Source organism: Schistocerca piceifrons, chromosome 3, assembly GCF_021461385.2.
Source record: "Schistocerca piceifrons isolate TAMUIC-IGC-003096 chromosome 3, iqSchPice1.1, whole genome shotgun sequence".
Taxonomy (NCBI): Eukaryota; Metazoa; Arthropoda; class Insecta; order Orthoptera; family Acrididae; genus Schistocerca; species Schistocerca piceifrons.
Genome location: NC_060140.1, coordinates 128,448,093 through 128,461,778, shown reverse-complemented (window position 1 = coordinate 128,461,778; position 13,686 = coordinate 128,448,093). Strand labels below are relative to the sequence as shown.

Genomic DNA, 13,686 nt, shown 5'->3' with positions numbered 1-13,686 from the left:
GAAATAAACATATACATCAGTGTTACAAAAATAATGACATAAGTACATACATAAAGATCGGAATAACTTTTGAAACATCACCTTCACATATGAGCAACAAAACAGAATAAATAATGTCTCAACATCTTTACAAAGTAAATAACATAGTATTAGAAAAATTCTACAACATAGCTCTCATCAGCTAAACACATAAAGACAGGAAAAACACAAATACACAAGGGTACACAAACATATAGAGGGATGACACAAAAGGAAAGGACAGGATTTGTTTTACTGAAGTATTTTGCATGGAGATCTCCCTTTGTTCATCATTACTCCCATTCCCACGCCCGGGTTCCCGTGTTCGATTCCCGGCGGGGTCAGGGATTTTCTCTGCCTCGTGATGGCTGGGTGTTGTGTGCTGTCCTTAGGTTAGTTAGGTTTAAGTAGTTCTAAGTTCTAGGGGACTTATGACCACAGCAGTTGAGTCCCATAGTGCTCAGAGCCATTTGAACCATCATTACTCCCAAAAGTACTATCTAAGCCTGTTTTCTGTATTCTGTTCACATCCTCATTCAAAATAGTTTTTCTCCACTGTACACTACTTTTTTTTGCCAAACCATTTTCTTATATCTTCTCAATGTATTTCTTCCAATTCATCATAGTTAGTTTCTTATATAGTCTCCCCCCTGTTAAGCTAACTTAAAACTACTGAGCTCAGATACTAAACTAAGGGACGAGGCAATGCAGCAGCACAAAACAGTTAACACAAACAGCAATGATTAAAAATACAAAAGGCAAAGCAAGCAGCATAAATTACAACTAATATAAGACAATGAGCAGCAAACAAGAAAAATAAATGCGTAGTAAAACTGGCTTAACAGCGTAATACAAAGTCAAATTCAGTAACATTATGCCTGGCAACCAGCAACAGAAAATGAAATTCCTAAACATGACATAGCTCAAGCAGAAAAAATAGTACATTAAAAATGGCCATGTCTAATACCTATGTTACATCTTAACACTAGAGTGATGCATCACGAGAACTTACACTAGCAGATAAATTACCAAATCGTAAAGAAATTAGTTATGCAATTCCTGTGAAGGGAAATGTCTATTTATGTGCCCTCGTTTTCTTGGAAGTAGATCATAAATTTCCTATTGACTGGATCTGTAGGCATAAAATAACTATATTAGTAGCTATATTAAATTTTATTTTAACCAATGCTGCAGTGCAGCTAGAAACTAGATATTAAACAAAACGTGGAATCTCTCAACTAGAAAGACAATGGATGTAAAATGTTTCTCATCATTTCATTAGGCAATTTAGTAAATATCATAAATTAAGAGCTCCACAGTGTAATCATATGTTATAGAGTTCGACCGTGTCGTTTTTTCGACGCTTTCTACAAAGGAACGTCAATAGCGAGGATAATAGCCTCCCTTTTTTTTCCACCTGTGCCTCTGGAAGGCACACGCTAATGGCTTTTTTCAAGGCGGCTGTCGCCCAGCTGGGTGCCCATGACGCATTAGGTGCAGGTGGTCACTTAACTTTCTTATCGAAATATTTACGACACCAGTTTCCGCTACAGTGACAGTCTCATATGAAAATTTCACAGGTCGAAAATTTACGTTACAAATGTGTAGAAACAAAATCCTATGAATATAACAGTGTTCAAAAAGTTTTCGTCGGCATTGTGATACATTCACGCATTTACACACATTTCATAACTCTTAAAGTACGATTCTTGGTTTCCAACATCCTTCTCCACACAACAGAGTCCCTAACCATTACTCATTATTCCTTACCTTATTACACATATACATATTCGTCGACACATCAATCTTGCGACGACACTTCAATATTTCATCGTAATAAATACATAACATAATCAAATTCCTCATACATGGTAGCATCATCTTATTGATCATTAACATACCTCAACAGCATAATACACATCATCGTCGTAATAATATCATAACATCTCAGTCAATTCTCAAAATCGTCGTAGCTTCCTCCAATAATATCAAAACCTAAAAAAAATTCTCTGCTCATTTCAATAGTGTCATCTACCTCAAACGTACTTTAAAAATCATGATCCCATAAGAAATACGACATTCAAAGCTCTCATAGTATCACAATGGTTCCGAAAAATTTGAGCATTTCACAAAGTACAGACAAAATACAATTTCATAAGTGTGAAGTTACCCAACTGTGTAATTGCGTAAACATGTGTCACTGACATAAAAAATTTTTGTTTCTCTGTTAAATAATCAGATAGCTGTGTAATTCTGTGTTGGAGAAATATGGTACCGATGTGTAAAGTTGTATAAGCAAATACCATATTAGCTAGGGATCCTTGTGCTTGCCACACACATGGTACACAAAGTAAGCGTGTACCCCCCTGAGCATTAACGTAATTATACCATCAGGTGTTACAGATTACAACAATGGAATGAAATGTATTACGGAAAACTTTTGTATTATTGTACTTCAAATATCTTTAAAAATAAATGATTTAAGTACAAAATTAATCACTCAAATACATGTCCTGTAGCGCTAAATGTGCGTCTTGCTGTATGATAATCTATCTGGAAGTGTCGTAGTTATTGTCCTCTGAAAGCTAAGTTCTGCAGAAGCCAATGTACTTACCTCATGATAAACAAAAGTGAAATGCTTTGCGTATAGATATCTTAGTTATTACGCTTATTGCCGTGATGAAGAAAGTACTGTGCTGTAACGTATTGTTGTGCTACAGAAAAGGCTGTCTCATTGTAGCTATACCACAAAAGTTACTACTAAAACATGTTTTACTTTCCAGAATAATTCAGAAAAACTGTGGAGATATAAAACAGAAACACCGCAAAAGCAACATTGTAAATTGTCACTCATTAGTAGCGTCGTGATACAATCGTGTAGCTGTCACATAAACTAACCACTGTCTCATCTGGTATCTCACAGAAAGTACCTTAAATCCAGAATGTATTTTCAAGTAAACCAAAATGTTGTGTTAGAATCTCATTAGCAGTACCAGTATATGTTCTAAGTATGTGAGCCTTATAGTCGTTACGTAATCGTGCAACTAACAAGCAAGAATGTACACACACAATAACACTGTGACGTCTGTTCACTATAACAATGCATTCGTAATTTCTGTTTAAAAAGTTCCCTAGGTTCTAGACTGGATATTTAACTTCAAACATTGTTGCATGTTAACAGTTTCTTAAGTCTGACAAAGCATACTAGAAATGTGAAGTGAAAAGTTTCATGGCAAAGACAAAGTTAAAAAGCAGATTATCTTTCAATAAACGGTTTTACATGTGAAATGTGGTGTAAACCTTTACTCTTCCTAGTGTACAGAGTTTCAACTTCAAAGCAATTATCATGTTGTATACATCGGTAAAGAATGCTAAAATTTTTCGCAAGGCTAGAGTCTTATATTATTTTTCTCAGAGCCAGCGGGCGCACGCGGCTGCCTGCTGTGCGAGTCATTGTCTGTCTCTTTGTTGGCGCGCGCCGTTATTGGGATTTGGAGACCTAACTTCTACAAATTCACCATGACGAGAGGGCCCTGCCCTGTTTAAATCCCGCCAGTTCTGATGCAATTCAGGTCTGTCGTTACGATCACATCGTCTGTCGTCATGTCGGTAGTTCCTGTAGTTTCTTTCTTGTTGGTTAAGTGGTGGAGAATTTCTCCCTGAAACGTAACTGCGCGCTGGACCGTTGCGTCTAAAGTTATTCTGTCTCCCTTGATAATAATTATTTTGGTTCCCAAATTGTCTGTTTCTCTGATTGTCTCTGTGATAGTCACTACCGCGGAGAGGTGATCTTTCCCTGTAATTATTACTACTCTGCCAACGGTTGTCATACGGGTGGTATCTGTTTTGGTCACGATATGTGTTGTGAGAATAGCCTTGTCATGTCCAGTTATTATTTCTTTCATCGCGGAATTGTGACAGATGTGACCAGTAATTGTTGTGCTCCTGTTTCCGCGTTCCCCGATTGTCAGTGTCAATTTCCAGTTCTTGTAACAGTCCCTGAAAAGCCTCAATGTCTTCTTTGCAACGTCCTGCTAAAATAATATGCCGTAAATGTTCAGGTAATTTGATTAAGCAAATGCGGATGAGTTCTGAGGGGCTGTATGGGTTTGACAGGTACTGATTCTTGTGCAACATGTCTTCAAAATATTTCACAAGACTGGAAAATTCAGGTTGTTCGAAATGTTTCATCATTATGATGCCATGTTTTACTCGGTCTTGTGTGGCTTGAGACCAATATGCTGAGAGGAAGGCATGGTAAAACTCTCCTTCACTGTGGCAATCGTGAATGACCGATCGCATTCTTACAGCTGGTTCATTCTCCAAGTAGCCACACATAAATTCTAATCTGTGCTCTAATGACCAGTTGGGAGGAAAACAATGAGAGAATTGATGGAGCCACGCTTGTGGATGAATGTCGTTGCCAGAATACTTAAATGTTTTGAATTTACGTGTAGTAATGAACAGCTTATAGTCAAAGTCATCATGTCGGCCAGTCGCATATCGGTCATTGTTACGTCGTTTCGGCGGTTCCATTTCAAAATTCGGGCACCTTGCCAATTTCTTTCATAATTTCCGAAATGCACTGTGTTATTATTTTGTGGCTGTTCCGTATTTCTATGTCCCTCTTCCTGTATTGGGGCGCGAGTGTCCTCTGAAATACGTAATTCTTGTATTACCTGTGTCAGCTGATCTTGTACTTCCCGGATTTCTCTTTGGTGTTGCGTATTAATTTGATTCTGATTTTGTTTGAATTTCCTAATTTGTTCATACTTTTCTGTGTCAGTGAAGGCTACAGGTCTTGTGTCATTCAGATCATCATCTACCTTTGTAGATAAGTTAGTGACCTGATCCGAAAGTTTAACTACTTTCTCTGATAATGTACTAATATCCTCCATGTGTCTTTCTACTGTGTCCTTTAAGTTTTCCTGAGTTTTTGCAAGTTGCGTAACCGAATCAGTAGATGCAACTGAGTCAATTTTAGGTTGCAAGGTCTCATGATTTTCATGAACAATAATTTGCAGTTCTTTTATGGCTGCTTCGTGATTCTGTAATGCATTTTCATGCCGCGAAAAAATAGGTTGAAAATGCTCACAATTTTGTGTTTTTACGTCGTTACAGACTTTTTGACATTTCGATTCGATTTTATGTAACTCAGTAGTCAAATCTTCACGTGTTTGTTCAAGCGTGGAGTGAAGATTTTGTTCCATTGCGTCTAATTTTTTAAGATTTTGTTCCACTGTGACTAACTTTTTAAGATTTTGTTCCACTGTGTCTAACTTTTGAAGCTTATGCTGTGTTTGTCTCTGATTATGTTCCACCATGTCTAACTTTTGAAGATTTTGTTCCATTGTGTCTAACGTTTGCTGTGTTTGTCTCTGATTTGGTTCCATTGTGTCTAACTTTCGAAGATTTTGCTCCATTGTGTCTAATTTTTGTAGCCTTTGTCCCATTTGTTGCATTAACTGTAATAACAATGCAGTGGTGTCTGAAACATGTTCCTCAGTGCTTTTCGGCAGGGAAGTTGCACCGGCAACATTCACATTTTGACAAGCAGAAAATGTTTGTTGACTCATTTGGGAAAACGGTGAGAACCCAAAACCTGAGTCTACAGTATTTGCAATATTGTGTTCTGTCATTCCCGATTCCTGAGGCGAGCTGTTGCCGACCGATAGATCGATAATGCTTCCCTGTTCACTACCTGTTTCACTGTCTACACCATAATTTGACGCCCGCTCCATTTCCCTATGCACAGTTACCAAATTACTACTTTGAATGTCTGTTAATTCATTACACAGCGGTGCTGGTAAGCTACACTCGTCGTCACTATTACACTCCTGGAAATTGAAATAAGAACACCGCGTATTCATTGTCCCAGGAAGGGGAAACTTTATTGACACATTCCTGGGGTCAGATACATCACATGATCACACTGACAGAACCACAGGCACATAGACACAGGCAACAGAGCATGCACAATGTCGGCAGTAGTACAGTGTATATCCACCTTTCGCAGCAATGCAGGCTGCCATTCTCTCATGGAGACGATCGTAGAGATGCTGGATGTAGTCCTGTGGAACGGCTTGTCATGCCATTTCCACCTGGCGCCTCAGTTGGACCAGCGTTCGTGCTGGACGTGCAGACCGCGTGAGACGACGCTTCATCCAGTCCCAAACATGCTCAATGGGGGACAGATCCGGAGATCTTGCTGGCCAGGGTAGTTGACTTACACCTTCTAGAGCACGTTGGGTGGCACGGGATACATGCGGACGTGCATTGTCCTGTTGGAACAGCAAGTTCCCTTGCCGGTCTAGGAATGGTAGAACGATGGGTTCGATGACGGTTTGGATGTACCGCGCACTATTCAGTGTCCCCTCGACGATCACCAGTGGTGTACGGCCAGTGTAGGAGATCGCTCCCCACACCATGATGCCGGGTGTTGGCCCTGTGTGCCTAGGTCGTATGCAGTCCTGATTGTGGCGCTCACCTGCACGGCGCAAAACACACATACGACCATCATTGGCACCAAGGCAGAAGCGACTCTCATCGCTGAAGACGACACGTCTCCATTCGTCCCTCCATTCACGCCTGTCGCGACACCACTGGAGGCGGGCTGCACGATGTTGGGGCGTGAGCGGAAGACGGCCTAACGGTGTGCGCGGTCCCCTGCGGCACTTCGTAGGATCCTACGGTCTTGGCGTGCATCCGTGCGTCGCTGCGGTCCGGTCCCAGGTCGACGGGCACGTGCACCTTCCGCCGACCACTGGCGACAACATCGATGTACTGTGGAGACCTCACGCCCCACGTGTTGAGCTATTCGGCGGTACGTCCACCCGGCCTCCCGCATGCCCACTATACGCCCTCGCTCAAAGTCCGTCAAGTGCACATACGGTTCACGTCCACGCTGTCGCGGCATGCTACCAGTGTTAAAGAATGCGATGGAGCTCCGTATGCCACGGCAAACTGGCTGACACTGACGGCGGCGGTGCACAAATGCTGCGCAGCTAGCGCCATTGGACGGCCAACACCGCGGTTCCTAGTGTGTCCGCTGTGCCGTGCGTGTGATCATTGCTTGTACAGCCCTTTCGCAGTGTCCAGAGCAATTATGGTGGGTCTGACACACCGGTGTCAATGTGTTCTTTTTTCCATTTCTAGGAGTGTATTTCTCAGTTTACTTTGGAGCCTAGTGTTACGTTTTTCACACGCCATTATTGTCACAATATTTCACACGATAACACAGAAAAGCACAATTTGAAGAGCAAAAGTAAGAGAACATATTAACATAGTACTGAAAATAATATCTAGTTAATTGCAGCTGCGAAATACTTGGTGCAAATCTACATGCATGCCACAACTGTTTTACTGTACAACAATGAAAAACTACAACTACAAAGGAAATTCTCTCTATGATTACGCACTAACAATAAACAATAGCTACACTAATTACACAAACTACAAGAAAAAAATCAAAAGATTCCAGTGAGGTATCTTCGGCTAAGGGTCGACATATGAAACGTCCCCTTTTTGAAGAATTATACACGACTGAGCTTAACCTGACACACAATATTTTTAGCGCAACGCAATCAGACTTTCAAAAATCCCTCCAAAAGAATGGCCCTGACTAACATTAACCTATACCTTTCACAGATCACTTACCTCACAAAAATCTTGGTTACTCGAACTACTGCAATACAGCGAGCGCCACTACTGCCAGCTAAATAAAAGATTCAAACTACGGAAGGCACTAACTACTGATAGGCATAGTTAGCAAATGAAAGATTTTAATAGAGAACAAACAATGTATTTACCTTGATAGTCATAATATATATAGCAGTTCATGACAAATTACAAAACTCCGCCATCTCTCTCCCCACATCCACCACTGCTGGCGGCTGACCTCCAACTGCGCAGCGCTACGTGCTGTTCACATCCAGCTGCCGCTGCCCAACACTGCAATGGCAGACAACAATGTAAACTAGACACAGACTGCACACAGCACAGCCTGTGATTTTCGTACAATAAGAAAACCTAAACAGCCTACTTACAATCAGAGGTACACAACTCGTGAGCTCTTCAAACACACCGATTTGCAGCAGCTGAAAATCGCTTGATAGTGGTCACGGCGATTTTCAGCTGCTTATGAAAGTCAACCAACTCATCCCGTGTTCGAGAAGAGCATTCACAGTGGGGCTGCGTTTTGGCTGGTGCAGTGTATTAGACGACAGTGAATAAACAACGTTAAATTAAGCCTACTGTTTCTATCTTAATCTGTTGAGCCACAAAGTTGCTAATTCCCTACAACAATTGAAGCAAATACACAAAACGAGATTTCTGTTAACACGACACAAAAGCCTGAAGTAAAAACTATTAGTTTCCGAAAACGTTTTGAGGTTAATTATTTTTGTTAGCAAACTCTAAAACAGAGTTAATTTAGATAAATGCAGATAATATATGGGGCTACTCCTCATTAAGGGAAAAGTAGACGTAACATAATATGTTAGTTTAAAAAATCTGCTACAGTAACTAAATCGCAAATGCCTATCTGGTATAAATTGCTCGTACATTACGTGTAGGACAGTTGTAGTTTCCGAAAATTCTCAAAAAGGCACGTTTATTTGCGTTGATATACAATGAAGTTCAGTGCTGATGTATTCTTTGGCAGAACTGTGTATCACAAACTCTGATTTATTATGAAATAAATTACGTATCCAAAACACTCCCACCGTTGACTTACGAAAATACAGTTATGCAACAGTCCGAAAATACTCAAAATAGCGTATTTCACACGTAATTGTGCAGCGAAATTACAGAACGATTATTTTGTACGAAGAGAGGCCCACTGTTTTAAAGAACACAATTGAGTTTCAGTCTGCAATGGGCGATAACAATACGAGTTTATCGCGGCACTCCGAAAGTTCGAAAATTCACAATATAGCGAGATACAAACGGACATTGATTCAATCGATGAAAGATTAGGCAAAAGCGACGCGAACAGTAAAATATGTGAATTTCAAACCTTAAATCAGCAATCAATCTTGTATACGCGGTGTCACACAAAAGAAAATTTCGGAATCGGCCTTTAAATAAACGTACGTATTGTGCTGATTTTTCACATAGCTGATTCTGTGTACGCTTCTACACTGGCGTCCCGAAGACGAACACTAGAGCTAAAGTTTATATCGATGAAAATCGCAAAAATGTGCAACACCAACAAAGCACGTCTTCTGCCTGTTGCAGCTAACAATTCCTTTCCAAGGGTTACAAAGAACATCAAAATAAACGAGTTTAAAACAACTAATTGAGAGTATGATTAACAAATCATTCTAGGTTTAAGACGAATCTGTTGGTGTATGGGTGTGTGACACTGGGTGGTAAGTCTCGTAAACGTACTCGTTTCCTAAAGAATTTGGAAATAGAAATGGATGGGTTTAAGTAGAATATAGACGCAATTAGTGAATTGTGGTAGCAGGACGAATAGTAGTTATTTGACGAAAGGGGAAAATAGGTAAATGCAGCAAATGGGACAAACAAAAAAAGCATAGCGACATCTAACAGTTGAGAATGCCCGAAGGTGCTAACTTAAAAAGCAGGAATAGTTACAGCAGAAATAAACAATTACGCTACCATATAATGTAGTGTTCAGGAAACCTAGATAACGCCACAAAAAAAAGACTTTGGAGAAATCAAGAGTAACTCTATCACCGTTAAGAACTGGGATCGTTCGCCAGAAAGAAGGAAGAAAGAGAAGTTTGAACATATAAATGTTGCTACAATATTGTTAAATTTGACTGAGAAGTGGATGAAGATGAGATGGACGACTCAGAATTGCACAAAGAACTTGAAATAGCACTGAGAGTCGAATCAAGGTACCTGGAGTAGATGAAATTTTCTTAAAATTGAGAAAATGGTGGTACTATCAAGCGCTTGCTAGAAAATTAAACTTCTTGAACTTTCTCTATTAGATGTGATTTAGTGGTGCAAATAAACCTAAGAAGTCAGAAGAGGACTTTGTTGGCAAGAAGCGTGACGCTGGTGAAGTGACGTCATTACGCCAAATACCTTGGAGAGAACGCTACAGTTCTTAATTAGACAGGGCAAGGTAGTTCTGGAAGCTGGAAGATGCACACCTTCCTTTAATTCGGTTATTCTTTCTCTATCTGCGCCCACATCTCTGTATTATTTTAGAAATTACAACATATTCCAGCTGAACTGCACTGTTTTTAAATTTTTGAAATATATTTTATTGCGGTCACATTTCCGGCTGTTGCGTCACTCTCCAGTGATAGCTCACTATGAAGTGAATATTCATTACCCATATGAAGAAATTATCCTCTTGCCAGTCGAGTTAACGTGTTTCGTACATGTAATAGAAAGGTGTTGTGCGCAGTCTAGGGCGCCTTGTCACGGTCCGTGTGGCTGCTCCCGTCGGAGGTTCGTGTAAGTTAGCGTAAGTTAGATTAAGTAGTTTGTAGGCTTAGGGACCGATGACGTCAGCAGTTTGGTCCCTGTAAGACCTTACAACCAAAAGGTGCTGTGTATTGTCTATATAAATATGTAATTCCTATCATATTAATGTCGTACTGCATTCATAGAGTCACTGCGTGTACACCTAGTGTGACGTTTGACAAATGAGAATACTGGAAGAAGAAGTTATGATTGACTTCGCAGTTGGACCAAGATAAGTGATCAGTACGTAACGAAACGGAAAAGGACAACAAAATGAAGTCAGAATCTTAAAATTTTCCCTGTAAATTGAATGTTCCAAGAAACTGTAGTTTACCACATTCTATTGCCCTGTAGTCAACGACGGTTAGCTGCAGACCCGAAACTTTGGTTTTAAAAAAATAACCTACTTCCACTTTTACTTAAAAGCAACATGCTGTGTTGTTTTGAACGACTAACTTCTTTGAGACACGGGGAGCACTTTGAGACTTTTCACTTTTGGTTGTGGGTGGGTAAAAGATAACGCAGATTATAGTGAAGTAAGTGTACTGAGTGGTGTGTTAGCAGTAAAACTCATGACGTATGTGACGGGTAAATCTAAAATATTTTAAATAAACGAGTGACGCAGCATTGCGTGAAGAACTTGAAAAAGCACTGACAGTCGAATTCGGTAGGAGATATGCGTCAAAAATCGAAAATCTTGCAATACTCTAATTACGTGTACGACAATAATATTCATACAAGACGTTTTAGCTGCACTAACCAGTGATCGTAGTGGGCAGAGTGTTCGAATACAATTCTTGAGCAGTAGGATAACATCTCACTCGTAGGCACATTTTTTAAGCTAAAATTCGATGTTGGTCGCATTGTCCCAGTTATTAACCGCATAGTGTGGTTCAACTGGACGTCGTGAGGCAGCTGTTTAGCCACACCAAGGCACAATACTCCGCTTCTGAGAAGATCAGCGCAATAGATGGTGTGCGCAGGGTACCTGCTGAAGCTGCCCAGGTCATTCCACACAATTTTAGAATAACTTTGTTACGAGTTTTTATCTTGACAGCAGTATTTTCAAGACGTTTTCTATATGAAAGGGTGCGGTCATGGGTGACACCCAGGTACATGGGGTACTTGTTACGGTTAAAGAGTATGTCCGTTAAGTTTCATTCTGATCCCAGCCTTAGCTTGCTTCTTTATGAGTTGGAATGTACATGCTTCAGTTTTACCTGTACTGGGTTGAAGTCACCAGTTGCTAAAATAGGCCCTCATAACGGCTAGATCTTTTGTGAGACTTGTCTCCACTCGTCCTAGATCCTTGGCTTCACAGGCAAGAGCGATATATTCCGCGTAGTAGAATTTTGTTGACCTGGTATTGGGGAGATCGGAAATATATAAGGTTGAATAATAGGGGGGGGGGGGGGGCTAAGTCGGAGCCCTATGGCAGACCATCAATTTCCTCTCGTCGCTCACATTGTCTCCCAAGTAAACACGGAAATATCGATTGTTTATCATGTTGTTGATGGGAGTTACAGTTTTCCGGCATCGGATTGTGTTTAGTAATTTGTATACCATCCCTTCTTTCGACTGTCATATTCCGCAGTTAGGTCTACGAACGTGACAGATGTCTTCCCGTTTTCTTGGAAACAAGCCTCTAGGGCCAGTACATGGTCAAAGTAATTTCTCTGTGGCCTGAAACCCGCTTGATGAGCTGAAATATATTCCAGAATGAAGCCGCTAATTCTGTTATGGATGAGCCTGTCTAAGAGTTCATAAGCTCAAATTGGTCTGAAGCTTTTGGGGTGGTCAGCTGGTTTACCTTGTAACACTGAAAATGCAGGATGCATGGCACCGGCTACCGATATATAATTTTTTTAAATTGTATGTACATATTTGTAATATGAATGCTTTCTTTTAATAAGTAAGGATATTGCTTCACTGTATGTGTACATTTAGCTAGAAGTCTGTTGAAGTTTTATTGTATTTATCTGTGTTTTACTGTGAGACTTATAAGCTCCGGGAAAAAGCCTAAGGAATTGTTATTTGCATCGACTAGCAACGATAATAGCAGTGCTTGTGCGTTGTAAAATCTTTGGGTAGGGAGTTGTTGCACAGAGCGCGCGGAGAGAGCGAGAGACGGGTTCCAGCGCTTGTAGTGTGCGGAAGAGTGGTGTTAACTCTCTCGCAGTAGGGAGTACCATTTCGGCGGCATCATGTACGCGCGCCGACCACATGACTAGCAGCAGGAGGAAGGACAGTGGACGGGCGGAAGCACTCCGTCATCAGGCCACAAGTGGCCCATCGGGATCATCCGACCGCCGTGTCATCCTCAACTGAGGATGTGGATAGGAGGGGTGCGTGGTCAGCACACCGCTCTCCCGGTCGTTACGATGGTTTTCTTTGACCGGAGCCGCTACTATTCGATCGAGTAGCTCCTCAATTGGCATCACGAGGCTGAGTGCACCCCGAAAAATGGCAACAGCACATGGCGGCCCGGATGGTCACCCATTCAAGTGCCGGCCACGCCCGACAGCGCTTAACATCGGTGATCTGACGGCAACCGGTGTATCCACTGCGGCAAGGCCGTTACCTGGACGGGCGGAAGAGGCTGTATTAATTACGATTGCCCGTTCCTGTAATTAGCCGTGGCCCCACAAGATCCTACCGTCTTTAACAACAGCAGCAGTTCCAGCAACACAGATTCGTCGTCGGCTCCGAGTTTCGTCGCACGCACAGCAATGAAGTAAGACTGTTCATTGGTAAAAAGTATTAACGGCTAACCCAGCAGCACAACTGAATGTGATTTGATTAATGAACTTTATTTAAATAATAATCAGTAAATAGCGGGGAGATTGTGTCCTCACTGCACCCAGACATTGATACCAAGCGGGGTCATTGATCCCTTATTTCCTTATATGCTAACCGAACTTTGAGAATCTATCTCTCGAAAAAATCCGAATCTAAAGAAAATGCTCAAATTAAGGGTGCGGAAGTTTTATTCATTTTACATATAGCTTGGAGCACATGGCTGTTTGGTTTGGTACGTATTCTAGTATTTAATTCTGTTCAAGTCAGTAAAAAAAAAAGGCTCAGTTGTTCAGACAATAATGTGATATCCAATTTGAAAACTAAGTAACTGTAAAGTAAAAAGTGCTTGCCTTTCTCTAAATTTTTTTGTGACGTTATGTTGAGGTCTCTGAAACTCATTGTTCACGTAACGAAGTTCAATAC

General features: G+C 41.0%; 1 pseudogene; it reads right to left on the bottom strand.

Moving 5' to 3' along the window:
- Window positions 1-12,928: 12,928 nt before the first annotated feature.
- LOC124790469 lies at window positions 12,929-13,046 on the bottom strand (annotated as a pseudogene).
- Between the last annotated feature and the right edge of the window lie 640 nt (window positions 13,047-13,686).